This window comes from Capra hircus, chromosome 16 (assembly GCF_001704415.2).
Source record: "Capra hircus breed San Clemente chromosome 16, ASM170441v1, whole genome shotgun sequence".
NCBI lineage: Eukaryota > Metazoa > Chordata > Mammalia > Artiodactyla > Bovidae > Capra > Capra hircus.
Window position 1 is genome coordinate 66,223,787 of NC_030823.1, and position 12,535 is coordinate 66,236,321.

Here is a 12,535-nt window from a genome sequence, read left to right on the forward strand (position 1 = left end):
ATCCTGAACACTGAACTTCCAGGAATTCCTCCCATATCAAGATTCTTAAATCACATCTACAAAGTCCGTTTTTGCCTATAAAGTAACAACATATTTACAGTTCTTGGTGATTAGGATATGGATGTCTTGGGGTCTTTATCTTGCCTATCACAGATATATGTTTACTTAGGTGTGCATATTATATTTCACAACAAGATATTTTGGGGGGAGTGAAGAGAGGGAGTGGGAAAGAAGAAGCAGGAGAAGAAGGTGGTGGAGGAGTGGAATATTTTAAAAGTTGAATTAATGAAATATGAATGGTAACTAGTTTAGTAGACCCAAAAAACCTGAATTGTAAACTAGCAGTGAGAAAATCCAAGAAGAATTAAAAAAAAAAAACTGTAGATCCCCAAAGGCTCAGAAATTATTGATATCAGGTATCTGTGGTGGGGGTGAAGATGAAGAGCCGAAAACAGTAGACTGGTTGACACTCTGTTTAAGAAGTATCAGACTTCAGACTGCCTTCCTTGCTTTTTGCATCTGAGCTTTGGAAGAAGGGCAGAGACACAGACAGCATAGAATGAGGGCCTGTGGACTAGTGGACAACAGCTACAGCTGAAGGCATGAGGCCCTTACCAAAGTCAGGTTTACATGAATGTTACATACTCAGTGTTGTGACACTCAGCTTTCTCATACCTAAAATAGGGACAATGAAACTCATTTCATAACTCTGCTTGGAGGGTAGTGAATTTAAATATTTGGCACTATGCCTGAAACATATATGAGGGCCCCATTCAGTTCAGTTCAGTTCAGTCGCTCAGTCATGTCCGACTCTTTGTGACCCCATGAATCACAGCACGCCAGGCCTCCCTCTCCATCACCAACTCCCGGAGTTCACTCAGACTCATGTCCATCGAGTCCGTGATGCCATCCAGCCATCTCATCCTCTGTCATCCCCTTCTCCTCCTGCCCCCAATCCCTCCCAACATCAAAGTCTTTTCCAATGAGTCAACTCTTTGCATGAGGTGGCCAAAGTACTGGAGTTTCAGCTTTAGCATCATTCCTTCCAAAGAAATCCCAGGGCTGATCTCCTTCAGAATGGACTGGTTGGATCTCCTTGCAGTCCAAGGGACTCTCAAGAGTCTTCTCCAACACCACAGTTCAAAAGCATCAATTTTTTGGCGCTCAGCCTTCTTCACAGTCCAACTCTCACATCCATACATGACTACTGGAAAAACCATAGCCTTGACTAGACGGACCTTAGTCGGCAAAGTAATGTCTCTGCTTTTGAATATGCTATCTAGGTTGGTCATAACTTTTCTTCCAAGGAGTAAACGTCCTTTAATTTCATGGCTGCAGTCACCATCTGCAGTGATTTTGGAGCCCCCCAAAATAAAGTCTGACCCTGTTTCCACTGTTTCCCCATCTATTTCCCATGAAGTGATGGGACTAGATGCCATGATCTTTGTTTTCTTAATGTTGAGCTCTAAGCCAACCTTTTCATTCTCCTCTTTCACTTTCATCAAGAGGCTTAAAAAAAAATCAGTATAGCTCTGCATTGAGAGAAAATTATTTGTTTGTGTATTTATGTATTGGTTCGTCGCCATGCTTGGGCTTTCTCTAGTTGCTGCAAAGGGGGGCTGCTCTCTAGTTGCAGTGCATGGGTTTCCTGTTGCAGTGGTTTCTCTGCGTGCAGGGCATGGACTTTAGGTGCTTGGACTTCAGTAGTTGTGGTGCGCAGGCTAAGTAGTTGTGTTGCATGGGCTGAGTTGCTCTGCGGCATGTGACATCTTCCCAGACCAGGCATTGAACTCGTGTCCCCTCCGTTGGTGGGCTTCTGTAGTGGCTCAGATGGTTAAAGTGGTCCAGGGGTAAAGAATCTGCTGACAATGCAGGAGACCCAGGTTCAGTTTCTGCACCTGGAAGATCCCTTGAAGGAGGGTATTGGCAACCCACTCCAGTATCCTCGCCTGGAGAATTCCATGGGCAGAGGAGCCTGGCGGGCTAGAGACCATGGGGTTGAAAAGAGTCGAACATGACTGAAGTGACTTAGCATGCACACACGCCCCTGCATTGGTAGGCAGATTCTTTTACCGCTGGACCACTAGGAAAGTCCAAGAGAGAATCTTGAGGTAGGCTGGATCCTCTCCGTTTGCCAGGCCTTGACCCACGCATGTCCACAGTGAGTGGAAGGTGAACCTAAGGAAATACACTGAAATTGGAGAAAAAGTAGAATAGGAAGTGTGAGAACAAGCAGAATAGACTTGGTGGTGGTGTACTCTTTTGCAAATAAAATAAGGACATGTGTGAGTTTACAGTATCTGTACTTAATAAATACTGTGTAGATAATATAATTTTATGTTAGCTTAAGCACTGAAAAGTAATAAAGTAATTGGTAAATTCAGGTTCCAATAAAATTTCTTGCCAAAATAGTTTGCTGATAATATAATATTTCAAATAGTATTATAAATATAAATTTTTTAAAATAATTAAACTACATAAGAGAGAGTTTGGGAAATAAGGAGAGAAAAATCATCTCCATCAAATCATAAACTGAGTGAACATTGCTGACATTTTGCAGTCTCTTCCTCTAAGTTTACCAACCATTCATTACAAATATTTAACTTTTTACCTATTTGTAATCATAATAAACATACAATTTTATATTTTCTGCTTTAAAATTTAGTTTACATGCATTTTACATTGCTACAGTATTTTAAACTCGGTAACATTATATCCAGTCTAATATTTATAAAATGTACTTTATTTTTAGAAATTGAAGTTGTATTGACTTTGTAGCATAAACCATTATGTGATAAACAACTTTGTGTATTTTTTAATAATTTGGAATTGTTTCCTTAGGATAGATAGCAGTATTTATTTTTTAGATTTTAGATATATAATTATATAATCTGATACTTTGAATTACAAATAACTGTTTAAAATTGTTAGGTGTCAAGCTATTCTTTCAGTTCAGTTCACTTCAGTTGCTCAGTCATGTCTGACTCTTTGCCACCCCATGGATTGCAACACACAAGGCTTCCCTGTCTATCACCGACTCCCGGAGTTTACTCAAACTCATGTCCATAGAGTCAGTGATGCCATCCAACCATCTCATCCTCTGTCGTCCCCTTTTCCTGCCTTCAATCTTTACCAGGATCAGGGTCTTTTCAAATCAGTCAGTTCTTTGCATTAGGTGGCCAAAGTATTGGAGTTTCAGCTTCAACATCAGTCGTTCCAATGAATATTCAGGACTGATTTCCTTTAGGATGGACTGGTTGGATCTTGCAGTCCAAGGGACTCGCAAGAGTCTTCTCCAACACCACAGTTCAAAAGCATCAATTATTCGGCACTCAGGTTTCTTTATAGTCCAACTCTCACATCCATACGTGACTACTGGAAAAACCATAGCTTTGACTAGATGGATCTTTGTTGGCAAAGTAATGTCTCTGCTTTTGAATATGCTGTCTAGGTTGGTCATAGCTTTTCTTCCAAGGAGCAAGCGTCTTTTAATTTCATGACTACAGTCTCCATCTGCAATGATTTGGGAGCCCCAGAAAATAAAGTCTAACACTGTTTCCATAGTTTCCCCATCTATTTGCCATGAAGTGTTGGGACTGATCTTAGTTTTCTGAATGTTGAGTTTTAAGCTAACTTTTTCACTCTCCTCTTTCACTTTCATCAAGAGGCTCTTTAGTTCTTCTTCGCCTTCTGCCATAAGGGTGGTGTCTGCATATCTGAGGTTATTGATATTTCTCCTGGCAATCTTGAGTCCAGCTTGTGCTTCTTCCAGCCCAGTGTTTCTCATGATGTACTCTGCATATAAGTTAAATAAGCAAGGTGACAATATGCAGCCTTGACGTACTCCTTTCTCAATTTGTAACCAGTCTGTTGTTTCATGTCCAGTTCTAACTGTTGCTTCTGACCTGCATACAGATTTCTAAGGAGGCAAGTAAGGAGGTCTGGTATTCCCATCTCTTGAAGAGTTTTCCATAGTTTATTGTGATCCAACAGTCAAAGGCTTTGGCGTAGTCTGTAAAGCAGAAGTAGATGTTTTTCTGGAACTCTCTTGCATTTTTTTATGATCCAGCAGATGTTGTTGGCAATTTGATCTCTGGTTCCTCTGCCTTTGCTAAATAGAGCTTGAACATCTGGAAGTTCATGGTTCATGTACTGTTGAAACCTGGCTTGGAGGCTTTTGAGCATTACTTTACTAGCGTGTAAGATGAGTGCAATTGTGCGGTAGTTTGAGGATTCTTTGGCATTGCCTTTTTTTGGGATTGGAATGAAAATGGACCTTTTCCAGTCCTGTGGCCACTGCTGAGTTTTCCAAATTTGCTGACATGTTGAGTGCAGCACTTTCACAGCATCGTCTTTTAGGATTTGAAATAACTCAACAGGAATTCTGTCACCTCCACTAGCTTTGTTTATAGTGTTGCTTCCTAAGGCCCACTTGACTTCACATTCCAGGATGTCTGGATCTAGCTGAGTGATCATACCATTGTGATTATCTGAGTTGTGAAGATCTTTTTGTACAGTTCTTATGTGTATTCTTGCCACCTCTTCTTTATATCTTCTGCTTCTGTTAGGTCCATACTATTTCTGTCCTTTACCGAGTCCATCTTGGCATGAAATGTTCCCTTGATATCTCTAATTTTCTTGAAAAAATCTCTAGTCTTTCCCATTCTGTTGTTTTCCTCTATTTCTTTGCATTTATCACTGTGGAAGGCTTTCTTATCTCTCCTTGCTATTCTTTGGATCTCTGCATTCTTTCCTTTTCTCCTTTGCCTTTTGCTTCTCTTCTGTTCACAGCTATTTGTAAGGCCTCCTCAGAGAACCATTTTGCCTTTTTGTATTTCTTTTTCTTGGAGATGGTGTTAATCACTGCCTCCTGTACAATGTCACGAATCTCAGTCCATAGTTATGAGCCAAAGTTATTCTTTAGCCAAAGTTAAGCAATCAAAAACTCTAAATTATCGAAAATAACATTTCTCATAGATTTGTATCAAAGCGGCTAAAAATGCTCAAGCCCCTTTGAGAGTCATTTTACTTCCAGTGATTATTTTAAAAAAAGATTAAAGTCTATTAACTTTAGGTAAAGTTCGTAGGAGAATAGAATTTATCTGATTTTATATTGTTTAAGAACCAACTGAAAGCATACACAGAGTATTAGGATTTTATTCATGTTTTTAAAATTGGTATAAGTAATGGTGGGCATCCCTCGTGGCTCAGATGGTAAAGAATCCATCCACCTGCAATGTGGGAGACCCTGGTTCGATTCCTGGACTAGAAAGATCCACTGGAGGAGGGCATGGCAACCCACTCCAATGTTGTTGCCTGAAGAATCCCCACGGACAAGAGGAGCCTGGCAGGCTACAGTCCATGAGGTCACAAAGAGTCAGACACAACTGAGCAGCTAACCACAGCACAGCATAAATAATGGTAACGTTGGAAACTCTAAAATGGTGAGGTTTATTGGCTACTTTTATTACTTTATTCTTGATTATCATATCACTAATGAGATTAAAATAACTAATGATATTTCCACTGTACCTTTAAATGAGCCCTGGTGGCTTAGACAGTAAAGCATCTGCCTGCAATGCGGGATGCCCAGGTTCAATCCCTGGGTTGGGAAGATCTCCTGGAGAAGGAAATGGCAACCCACTCCAGTACTCTTGCCTGGAGAATTCCATGGACAGAAGAGCCTGGTAGGCTACAGTCCATGGGGTCACAAAGAGTCGGACATGACTGAGTGACTTCACTTCACCTTCAAACGAGTGAGTTCGATCTGTTGTGTCAACACTGTGATACTCATCCACCACATGTATCATCTTTGTGGAAAAAATTCCCCCAATTATTAACATATTCAAATCACATTCCAAGTAGTCTGAGTAGTGACCACACAACAGATGATGCGAAATTTTGGTATTTTGGTATTTTTATATGGAAACGATAGAAAATTTAATTCAGGAAGTTAAGTCTGTTGTAAAGGTAGTTTATTATGATTACCATTTAATTCAGTATGAGTCTTTTGGATGCCTCATCTCTAGGACCTTACTGGCTTCCTATTGGGTAGAGTAATATTGCACACCTTCAGTTCAGTTCAGTTCATATGACTCCCAACATTAAAGCAATGGTTAAGATTAGTAATTAACTCTTTTTTGAAGAAGACTATTTATTTAAGAAAAATATATTGAACACTCACCGTGAGTCAGTATAAAAGTCCAACTGAATGGATAATGAATAAATCCAAGTTGCCGTCTTCAGTGAACTCATCATAGTTCATAGGACTTAGGATATCAGGCACTAAGTTTTCCTTTCTCTTTTCCACCCTGTATGATTTATCTGTCTCTCTCAGAATGCTTTTCTTATCATTTTGAAATTAATATTACACAAGTGCTATGAATAAAGTGCCATGGGCTAAGATGAGAGGATGGTTAATTTTTACTGAGGAAAAAAGTCAAATCATTATAGGAAGGGACATTTATGGTGAGATGGAAGAATCAGAAGATCTATCTAGAAAAGAGAAGAAGGAGAACAAATTTCTAGCTTGAGTGAAATGAATAGTCACTGGTAGCTGACTGTGAAAGAGCATGGGGTATTCAGGGGAGGGTGCATTCACAGCTCCTGAGAATGTGATCTGCTTCTTATCCAGGGCTAGGGGTGGAGTCATAGGAAGGTCAAGCTATTGATGGAAGCCAGTTATGAATTCCAACACCAGTTTATTTTGAAGGCAATAGAGATCCAATGGAGGATTAAAATAAGCAAGTTATCAGATATGACAGTGTAGATGTGGGACAGTAGTGGGCGCATGCTGTTAAGTAGGAGTCTAACTAAAGACCATTTCTATTATCCTGGTGAGAGATTTTGAGAGGGCTAACACAAGGCAGTGGGAAAGAAGTTCTGACAGAGGAAAATTCCACTATAAAAACAACAGGATAGTCTTTCTTGTTTCTTGCTTGTTGGAAGAATGGAGTGAGAAGGAGGCGTTGTTCTAATGTGAGATGTGGCTTGGGGCAGGATAAAACTTAGTAAATTAGAGTGGACACACAGGAAAAGAAGAAATACCACTGTCCTTTTTTTTTTTCCCCCTAAATACTGGCTTCAAATTATATTTCAGATTTTATTCAACATTGACAGTATTTTTAAATGGCCAGCTATTCTCATGTTCATATGCTAAATATTAGCTAGTCTCAAATGATGTGTTAAATCAATGTTGCTCTAAAACAGATGTTTTAAAATAATCTTGTGACAAGATGGGAAAATTCTTCCTTAAAAGCATAAACAAAAACATTTTAACAAGATACATTTTAAGGGAAAATTTGTACTGACTAACTAATCACAAATGTTTTCTTAGGAAATGGCCTGTTTAACTTTCCTGACTATTAGCACCAGCATTTCTTGGCTGTGTCTGGGTTTTGGAAGTAAAAACATGCTTTGAGTGAGCTGACTATTTTTAAGAGGACTTTGAAACAGAAACTCTGCATCGAGGTACTCTAACTGCTACACTATTTTATATAAACAAGAAATAGTGTTCATGGGCAATGTTCACGAAATTGGATATCCAGTGTCATAATTAAGATCCCACGTGGTGCACAGCGAGGCAAAAATAAATAATTTTAATACCTTGGGGAAAAAAATAAAGTAATTTGTAAAAATTCTTGACTTTTTTTTTTTAATGTGATATCGTACCTGGAATTGATAAGAGAAACTCTCTGTGTTTAATAATGATGAGGGAAAAACTGGTTGAGAAATATATTAACATGTAATTTGAGAGAATATGTCTATGATAGTGGAGAACTGTGAAGAGATGATGAGCAAAAATTTCTGTTTCTTCTCTTTCTCTTCTCTGCCCGTCTCTCTCTCTCTCTCCCTATCTTTCCCCTCGTCCCTTCCTTCCTCCTCCCCCCTACCTCTTTCTTTATGTTCAGAGCAAGAAGAATAAGGCAGAGATATGTCTAATATTTTGGGATGGGAACTAAATTTAACAGCTCACAGAAAGAAAACAGAACTACTCTATTACTATTTTGCATTCGTCTTCTTCTAAGAAAATGATATTTAGACCGACATATGTTAACTAGTGCTTATAAAGAGAAAATTAAAATTTGATGAAGGGGACAAAGAGGGACAATGCCAGCATGTAGCAATGGCAAAATACAGGGTCTGGTGTTAAAGCAAAGTTTGAATTTATGCCTTGCTAGGTACATGACTGGGCAAGCTAGTTGATCTGTTCAAGCTGAGTCGTATCTCAAATTTCAATTTTTTTCATTTTTAACGTGAAAATAATACCTACTGGAAGATTAGTAAAGTAGGATCAAATGAAATAATATGTGAAACTTACTGGAGGTTTAGATCTTCTCCATTTCCTAGCCTAGTAACTAATAACTAACTTTATACTGTGTTCAAAGTACAGGACCAAGTGAATAATATCCTGGTTTATGGAAGTGCTTGAGATGTGACCATAAAGCTCTCTATTGATTGTCTTCAAGAAAATTGTGTAGGAATATTCACATCAACCCTTGTTGAGTTTGTAGAATATATCATTAAATGGATAGCTTAGGAAAACTTAAGTAATATAGTTTCCAGTGAGAATCCAACATGAGTTCCAAAAGAACAAGTCTTGCTAAACAAATCAATTTTATTTCTGCTAGGGTTTCTAGGTTGATAGACGAGGGAATTGATATAGACACCATGTGACCCCCGTGGTCTAAGGCACTTGATAAAGTGACGGTGGTAAGCTACCCATACATAACCAGTGAGTGTTAAAAGATGGGGCATCACCCCAAATCAATCGCTTTTTCCTCACTGCTCAATGGATGTCTTCTAGAGGTAACTCTAAACCACTACATCCATCCTTATACTGCTTTCGTCTTGCTGATTTTGGATCTGTTTTTTTAGCTTGATAAGTTCATTTTAAATTTTATTAGCTTTCACGTCCAGTTTTATGTCACCTGCAGATTGAGTTGGCCAAAATGTTCCCTTGGTTTTAAAGTAAAAATTAAAAGGTACATTTTTTCATTTTCACCAAGAATTTTATTAAACAGCTTATTCACCGTTTTGTTCCAGTACCTTCTGCCATCTTTCAGGCAACTTCATTATTCTGTCTTCACAAAGCTTTGTATCTTTTTGAGCAAAGAACTGTTCCAGATGCTTTTTACAGTTTTCCAGAGAACTGAATTTTTTTTCATTAGGAGAATTTTGTAAAGACCAAAATAAATGGAAATCTGAAGGTACAATGTCTGGTGAGTATGGTAGATGAATCAGAACTTCTCAGCCAAGTTGTAACAGTTTTTGCCTGGTCATCAAAGAAACATGCGGTCTTGCCTTATCCTGATGGAAGATGATGCACTTTCTGTTGACTAATTCCGGACACTTTTCCATCGCGTGCTGCTTTCAGTTGGCCTAAACTGGGAGCAAGCACTTGTTGAAATTAATTGTTTAGTTTTCCAGAAGGAGCTTGTAATAGAGAACTCCCTTCTAATCCCACTATATATACATCACTTTCTTCTAAGCCTGGCCTTTGCTGTGGTTGGTGGTGGTTCATTTTACTTGCCCCACGGTCTGTTCCATTCTGCATAATTGTACAGTATCCGCTTTTCATTACCCATCAACCCAGGCGGAGCAGCAGTAGGTCCAGGGGGGTGTGGCTTGGGGGAGGGGCTGCTACGTCCTGTTTATAGGCCTGAAGCTACAGGGGATAATGGAGTACAGAGCATCTATCAGCCTCAGGGGCCCCACTTGGCCCCAGCCCCAAGGGCAACCCTCTTACCTCTTTCTCTTGAGAACAATCTCAAGAAGATGGGGGAGGCAAGCTCAGATACTAAACAGTGTTTATATATTTATTCATATATGTATATTTACTTCAGAAAAGAACAGTTCAAGGTACAGGAAGCGAGCAGATCTCAGGCCTTGTCCCTCTGCCTGCTCCACAGACTATTTTGTTACATTTCAGTAGAACATCGCTTGCAGAAATAGAGTCAAAGTTTTTTTCTGTTAACTTACGTGAAACCCAAACATCAGAGTGATGAACATAACCAAGCTGGTGCAAATGATTTTCGATGCTTGATTTGGGTATTTTGAGTATGTTGGCTCTCTCCCATGTGGTATATCATCAATTTCTCTCAATTAATGTTTCAATTTAATTGCTATCAACTTCAACTGGTCTACCCAATGGAGGAGCACCATCCAGCAAGAAATCTCTAGCACTAAACTTCACAAACCACTTTTGACACAATCAGTCACAGCACTTTCTCCATGTCCTGCACAAATAATTTTGCCTTTTAGTTGCATTTTTACCTTTTTTGAAATAATAAAGCATAATATGCCAAAATGTTGCTTTTTTTCTTTCACCTTCAGTATTAAAATGGTTACACAAAAATACAATTTAGATAAGGCTTTTCTTAACTACGTGCTGTTACAACAGCTGTCACAATACAACATAACAAAATTGTTTCTAAAGAAGTTAAAGATAACTAAGCACTACTAGGGGCTCCCGGATGGCTCAGTGGGTAAAAAATTTGCCTGCAATGCAGGAGACCAACCACTAACTAGAGCCGTCTGATGGAAAAAATCAAATGAAGTTCTGAGCCAGCCTAGTATTTGATAAGTAAGTCCTCTTTTAGTGGAACACAAGGACTCAGATGATCCCTTTTGTCTTATGACCTATCTGATGGACGAAATATTCATTGCCTTTCTCTTTTGTTTCTTGTAGGCTCTATGGCTTTGGGCAAGTTATGGACTTCTGCAAACTCAGTTTTTTCATCTGTAAAATAGAAGTAATAGTATAACCTCAGAATTACTTTGGGAGAAAGTAATTGATTGACATAATATATATCAATCATTTGACATATATTATGCATTAATCATTTGACATGTATTATGGTTATCATAGTTCATCAGGCATTCTGTCAGATCTAGTCCCTTAAATCTATTTCTCACTTCCACTGTCTACTCATAAGGGATTTGATTTAGGTCATACCTGAATGGTCTAGTGGTTTTCCCTACTTTCTTCAATTTAAGTCTCAATTTGGCAATAAGGAGCTCATGATCTAAGCCACAGTCAGCTCCCAGTCTTGTTTTTGCTGTCTGTATAGAGATTCTCCATCTTTGGCTGCAAAGAATATAATCAATCTGGGGACTAGATCTGATAGGCAGAATGCCTGATGAACTATGGATGGAGGTTCATGACATTGTACAGCAGACAGGGATCAAGACTATCTCCATGGAAAAGAAATGCAAAAAAGCAAAATGGCTGTCTGAGGAGGCCTTACAAATAGCTGTGAACAGAAGAGAAGTGAAAAGCAAAGGAGAAAAGGAAAGATATAAGCATCTGAATGTAGAGTTCCAAAGAATAGCAAGGAGAGATAAGAAAGCCTTCTTCAGCGATCAATGCAAAGAAATAGAGGAAAACAACAGAATGGGAAAGACTAGAGATCTCTTCAAGAAAATCATAGATACAAGGGAACAATTCATGCAAAGATGGACTCGGTAAAGGACAGAAATGGTATGGACCTAAGCAGAAGATATTAAGAAGAGGTAGCAAGAATACACAGAAGAGTTGTAGAAAAAAGATCTTCACGACCCAGATAATCACGATGGTGTCATCACTCACCTAGAACCAGACAACTTGGAATGTGAAGTCAAGTGGGCCTTAGAAAGCATCACTATGAACAAAGCTAGTGGAGGTGATGGAATTCCAGTTGAGCTATTTCAAATCCTGAAAGATGATGCTGTGAAAGTGCTGCACTCAATGTGCCAGCAAAATTTGGAAAACTCATCAGTGGCCACAGGACTGGAAAAGGTTAGTTTTCATTCCAATCCCAAAGAAAGGCAATGCCAAAGAATGCTCAAACTACGGCACAGTTGCACTCATCTCACACGCTAGCAAAGTAATGCTCAAAATTCTCCAAGCCAGGCTTCAGCAATACATGAACCATGAACTTCCAGATGTTCAAGCTGGATTTAGCAAAGGCAGAGGAACCAGAGATCAAATTGCCAACATCTGCTGGATCATGGGGAAAACAAGAGAGTTCCAGGAAACCATCTATTTCTGCTTTATTGACTATGCCAAAGCCTTTCACTGTGTGGATCACAATAAACTGTGGAAAATTCTGAAAGAGATGGAAATACCAGATCACCTGACCTGCCTCTTGAGAAACCTATATACAGGTCAGGAAGCAACAGTCAGAACTGGACATGGAACAACAGACTGGTTCCAAGTAGGAAAAGGAGTACGTCAAGGATGAATATTGTCACCCTGCTTATTTAACTTCTATGCAGAGTACATCATGAGAAACGCTGGGCTGGAAGAAGCACAAGTTGGAATCAAGATTATCGGGAAAAATATCAATAACCTCAGATATGCAGATGACACCACCCTTATGGCAGAAAGTGAAGAGGAACTGAAATGCCTCTTGATGAAAGTGAAAGAGGAGAGTGAAAGAGTTGGCTTAAAATTCAACATTCAGAAAACGAAGATCATGGCATCCAGTCCCATCACTTCATGGGAAATAGATGGGGAAACAGTGGACACAGTGTCAGACTTTAATTTTGGGGG